We start from the raw sequence: 6,121 nt of genomic DNA, 5'->3' as shown, positions 1-6,121 counted from the left end.
GTCAAAGATGGGGCAATTTGAACATCAACAAAAACAATAGCTACAATGGATTGAAATACATCAACCAGCCATGAGATTATAATGACACAAGAAAACCTCATGGCCACCTTTGGAAGATGCTTAAGTAACCAACTTACTATTCTGAAAACTTGTAAAGAGAAAGAGAAAAGTGACTAGATAACTGATGATATTAAAGAATTGTTAATTTTTTGAGATATGATCTTGGTTTATGGCTAACTTGTTCAAAAGAGTTCTTATCATTTACGGCAACATCTTGAGATATTTATTATCCATAAATTATATAATATTTGGGTTGTAGTTCAAAATAACCCAGCATGGATAGGGAAATGGGTAGTGAATACAAAAGAAACAAGATTGGTGGTGACTTGATAAATGTTGAACTGGGTGATGAACACATGAAAACTTATTACACTGTTCTCTCTACTTTTCTACATGTTTGAAATTTTCCACAACAGAAAAATAATTTTAGGGAAGCAAAAGCTGTCAACAGTGGCCTAGGCCTATATTGAGAGCATGGTGCAGGCCCACACTGCTAACCAGGCTGTCCTAAATTGTTTGTTTTGGTTTAGAAAACAGAAAGTCATGAAGTCTTTTCTACCTAGGGGAGAAGCAGATTGCTTCACAGATAAGGAGGCGCTTAAGCAATGCCTTTAAAAACTAAGCAAGTTTTGGCCTAGGATTCCTGACAAAGAAGGAAACATGATAACCTGGAATTCTATGTCATTTCTGAGAGAACTGCAAAGAGCTTCTGGAAACAGAAGCAAGCAGAAATGTTCTAAATGTTTTCCATATATTAATTCATTACTCCCAACAACAGCAGATGAAGTAGGTACTCTTATCCCCATTTTACAGATGAAGAAACTGAGGCACAGAGAGGTTTATAACCTGCCCAGGGTCACACAGTGAGTAAATGGCAGAACTGGGATTTAACCCAGCTGGATTCAGAGTGGTCAAATTTGTCCCGTCTTTAATCAGCAGAATCATCTTCAAGTTGGCTTCTCCATCTTTTTTTTATGACTTCGGGACTTACTCCATTCTAGCCTTGCAGGCTTATCTGGTTTGCCCACATGGCTTGAAGCTTTATCAGTTTCCTCTCGGTGGCAGTGTTGCTCCAGAAAGGCCAAGAAGTCTCGCAGTCCCACACCCCACTCCCAAAGATATAGCCTCTCCTCCCGCCCTTTGGGTCTGAAAAAAGTGGCACCAAGCCAGGAAGGTTGCTGGAAGCAGGCTGCCTGCTGCCCCCTTTGCAGAAACCCTGCTCCCTGCTGCTACAGCTTGCTTGCTTTGAATCTAAAATGGCTGAGGTCTAAACTGCAAACTCTCAGCAGACATCACTTCTACAATCCCATTTCTCCTCAACCTAAGCTTTGGGAGTCCGCTCTAGTTCACTCCACGTTAGATCCCTGCAATTTTCCCGTGTTGTCAAGTTGTCCGGTTGAGGAGGCCAGTCCCAGGGGAGTGAGCGAAAGTGCTGGAAACTGAAGGCCTGGAGGAGGGCATCTGCAGCCACCCAGCCACAAGGTCCAGGGCCTCACACACGTTCCATCCTCCAACTGTCCGCCACCATTTGGTGACCCAGACATTAGGCCCGTGCTTCTCAAAGTGGGGTTCCTGGACCTGCAGCACCCGCGTCACTGGAAATTTGTTAGAAATGCACATTCTCAGACCTGACTCCAGACCACCAAAACTGTAGGGATGCAGCACAAGTCTTCCAGAGGATTCTTTTTTTTTTTTTCTTTTTTATAGTTTTGTTTTTATTTATTTTTAAATTTAATTTATTTTTTTTTCCTTTTTTGTCTTTTTTCGTGACCGGCAACGGATCGCAACCCTCAGTGTCGCGCCCGGACCGGACCGGGACCGGCAACGGGATCGCAACCCTCGGTGTTGCCCCCGCACCTCGCTCAGCCAGTCAGTGGCCGGTCTGTACCGCCCCTGCACCGGACCGGGACCGGCAACGGGATCGCAACCCTCGGTGTTGCCCCCGCACCTCGCTCAGCCAGTCAGTGGCCGGTCTGTATGTGGGATCCGAACCCTCGGTGGGAGCGCTGCCACGCTTCCCAAGCGGTGCACTGTAGCAGTGTGCCACCGGGCCGGCCCCTTAAATTTAATTTTTTTAAAAATTTTATCTTATTTTGTCAATATACAATGTGGTCAATTATTGTGGCCCATTACCAAAGACCCCTCCCTCCTCCTGCTCCCCCTTCCCTCCCAACAAACTCCTTTCTGTTCAGTTGTGTATCAACTTCAAGGAATTGTAATTGTTGTGTCTTCTTCCCTCCCCCCCAGTTTATTTGTGTATTTATTTATTTATTTATTTTTAGCTCTCCAAAATAAGTGAGAATGTGATATTTCTCTTTCTGTGCCTCACTCGTTTCGCTTAATATAATTCTCTCTAGGTCCATCCATGTTGTTGCAAATGGCAGTATTTCATTCTTTTTTATAGCAGAGTAGTATTCCATTGTGTAGATATACCACACTTTCCGTATCCACTTATCTGATGATGGACGTTTGGGCTGGTTCCAGCTCTTAGCTATTGCAAAGAGTGCTGCAATGAACATTGGGGAACAGGTATACCTTTGACTTGATGATTTCCATTCCTCTGGGTATATTCATTGTTTGAGGAAACTCCATACCATTTTCCATAGAGGATGGACCAATTTGCAGTCCAATCTACAGTGTATAAGAGTTCCTTTTTCTCCGCAACCTCACCAGCATTTATCATTCACAGTCTTTTGGATATTAGCCATTGTAATTAGGGAGAGATGGTATCTCAGTGTGGTTTTGATTTGCATTTCCCGAATGCTGAGTGATGTTGAGCATTTTTTCATGTGTCTGTTGGCCATTTGTATATCTTCCTTAGAGAAATGCCTATTTAGCTCTTTTGCCCATTTTTTAATTGGGTTACCTGTTTTTTTGTTGAAAAGTTGTTTTAGTTCCTTGTATATTCTGGATATTAATCCTTTGTAAGATGTATATTTTGAAAATACTTTCTCCCACTCTGTTGGTTGTCTTTTAACTCTGTTAATTGTTTCTTTTGCTGTGCAGAAGCTTTTTAGTTTGCTGTAATCCCATTTGTTTATTTTTCCTTTGGTTGCCTGTGCTTTTGGAGTCATATTCGTGAAGTCTGAGCATAATCCTACTTCCTGGAGAGTTTCCGTATGTTTTCTTTAAGGAGTTTTATTGCTTCAGGATGTGTATTTAATTCTTTAATCCATTTTGAGTTGATTTTGGTATATGGTGAAAGGTATGGGTCTAGTTTTATTCTCCTGCATTTGGATATCCAGTTTTCCCAGCACCATTTGATGAAGAGGCAGTCTCTTTCCCACTGTGTAGACTTAGAGCCTTTGTCGAAGATCAGATGGCTGTAGGTGTATGGGTTGATTTCTGGATTCTCTATTCTATTCCATTGATCAGTGTGTCTGTTTTTATGCCAGTACCATGCTGTTTTGGTTATTATAGCTTTGTAGTATAGTTTAAAGTCAGGAAGTGTTATGCCTCCAGCTTTATTTTTTTTTTGCTCAGAATTGTTTTGGTTATGCCTCGTCTTTTGTTATTCCATATAAATGTCTGGATAGTTTTTTCCATTTCTGAGAAAAATGTCATTGGAATTTTGATGGGGATTGCATTGAATTTGTAGATCATATTGGGTAGAATGGACATTTTCACAATGTTGATTCTTCCAACCCAAGAGCATGGGATATCTTTCCATTTTCTTGTGTCCTCTTTAATTTCTCTCAACAGTGGTTTGTAGTTCTCATTATAGAGATTTTTCACATCCTTGGTTAACTCTATTCCGAAGTATTTTATTTTTTTTGGTGGCTATTGTAAATGGGCAGGCTTTCTTGATTCCTCTTTCTGCATGTTCATTATTGGAGAATAGAAATGCTACTGATTTTTGTTTGTTGATTTTATATCGTGCAACTTTGCTGAAATCATTTATAAACTCCAAGAATTTTTTTGTAGGGGCTTTAGGCTGATCAATATATAGGATCATGTCATCTGCAAACAGGGACAGTTTGACTTCATCTTTTCCAATCTGGATGCCCTTTATTTCCTTCTTTTCTCTGATTGCTCTGGCTAGTACTTCCAACACTATGTTGAATAGGAGTAGTGAGAGTGGGCATCCTCGTCTAGTTCCTGTTCTCAAAGGAAATGCTTTCAGCTTTTCCCCATTCAGGATGATGTTGGCAGTGGGTTTGTCATATATGGCTTTAATTATGTTGAGATACTTTCCATCTATACCTAACTTGTAGAGAGTCTTTATCATGAATGAGTGTTGAATTTTGTCACATGCTTTTTCAGCATCTATAGAGACAATCATATGGTCCTTGTGTTTGATTTTATTGATATGGTGTATCACATTTATTGATTTGCATATGTTAAACCAACCTTGCATCCCTGGGATGAATCCCACTTGATCATGGTGTATAATTTTGCATACGTGTTGCTGTATTCTGTTTGCTAGTATTTTATTGAGGATTTTTGCGTCTGCATTCATCAAGGATATTGGCCTGTAGTTTTCTTTTTTTGTTGTTCTTTACTTGGTTTTGGTATCAGGGTGATGTTTGCTTCATAGAGTGAATTTGGGAGATTTCCCTCTGTTTCAATCTTTTGGAATAGTTTGTAGAGAATTGGTGTCAATTCTTCTTTGAGTGTTTGGTAAAATTCTGCTGTGAATCCATCTGGTCCTGGGCTTTTCTTTGTTGGAAGCTTTCTGATAACAGCTTCAATCTCTTTTATTGTATTGGTCAGTTCAGATTTTCTATGTCTTCTTGGCTCAGTTTTGGGAGCTTGTGTGTGTCCAGAAATTTATCCATTTCCTCCAGATTTTCAAATTTGTTGTAATATAGTTGTTTATAGTAGTCTCTAATGATTCCTTGTATTTCTGAGGTACCAGTTGTAATATCACCTTTTTGATTTCTAATTTTTGTTATTTGGGTCTTCTCTCTTCTTTTTGTAGTTAGCCGTGCTAATGGTTTGTCAATTTTATTTATCTTTTCAAAAAACCAACTTTTTGATTCACTGATCTTTTGTATCATTTTTTAAGTTTCAATTTCAGTAAGTTCTGCTCTGATCTTAATGATTTCTTTCTGTCTGCTAACTTTGGGTTTGGATTATTCTTGTTTTTCTAGTTCTTCAAGGTGAAGTATTAGGTTGTTCATTTGCCATCTTTCCATTCTTCTGTAGTAAGCATTTAATGCGATAAATTTCCCCCCCTAGTACTGCTTTTGCAGTATCCCACAGGTTTTGGTATGACGGATAACACCAAGTCAAGGGTTAAGATCCCCTTACTGGTCATCTTTAAAAAAAAAAAAAAAGCTACTCCAACTCATTTTTCATTTCTGTTTGCATGGTAAATCTTTTTCCATCCTTTCACCCTTAGTCTATGTGAGTCTTTATAGGTGAGGTCTGTCTCTTGAAGGCAGCATATATTTGGTTCCTCCTTTTTAATCTAGTCAGCCAGTCTGTGTCTTTTGAGTGGGGAATTTAATCCTTTTACATTAAGACTTGTTACTGAAAAGTGTTGATTTACTCCTAGCATTTTACTGATTTTTGTTTGGATATCTTAAGTGTCTTTTGTTCCATTCTTTCTGATTTACTGTTTGCCTTCTTTATTTGTTGGTTTCTTGGGTTGTAGATAAACTTTTTTTTTTTCTCTTCATTGTTGGCATTTTTATTTTACTAGTGGGTTTTGATTTTTCTTGGGTTTTTATGGCAGTGATAGTTATTTTTCAGGTACCAAACCCAGTACTCCCTTGAGAATTTCTTGTAAGGGTGGTCGTGTGGCAGTGAACTCCCACAGTTTTTGTTTGCCTGAGAAATATACTATTTGCCCTTCATTTTGGAAGGATAGCCTTGTGGGGTAAAGTATTCTTGGCTGGCAATCTCTGTTTTTTAGTATATCATCCCATCCCTCTCTGGCTTTTAGGGTTTGTGATGAAAAGTCTGATGTTAGTCTGATTGGGGCTCCCTTATAGAGGACTTGACTCTTCTGTCTTGCAGCTTTTAAGATTCTCTCTTTGTCTTTGAATTTTGCCAACTTGACTATAACAGATCTTGGAGAAGACATTTTCAGGTTGAGTACGTTTCTGCTGTACCG

Source organism: Galeopterus variegatus, unplaced genomic scaffold, assembly GCF_000696425.1.
Source record: "Galeopterus variegatus unplaced genomic scaffold, G_variegatus-3.0.2 Scaffold688, whole genome shotgun sequence".
Lineage (NCBI taxonomy): Eukaryota > Metazoa > Chordata > Mammalia > Dermoptera > Cynocephalidae > Galeopterus > Galeopterus variegatus.
The sequence above is the reverse complement of the archived record's forward strand: the minus strand, read 5'-3'. Positions refer to the sequence as shown.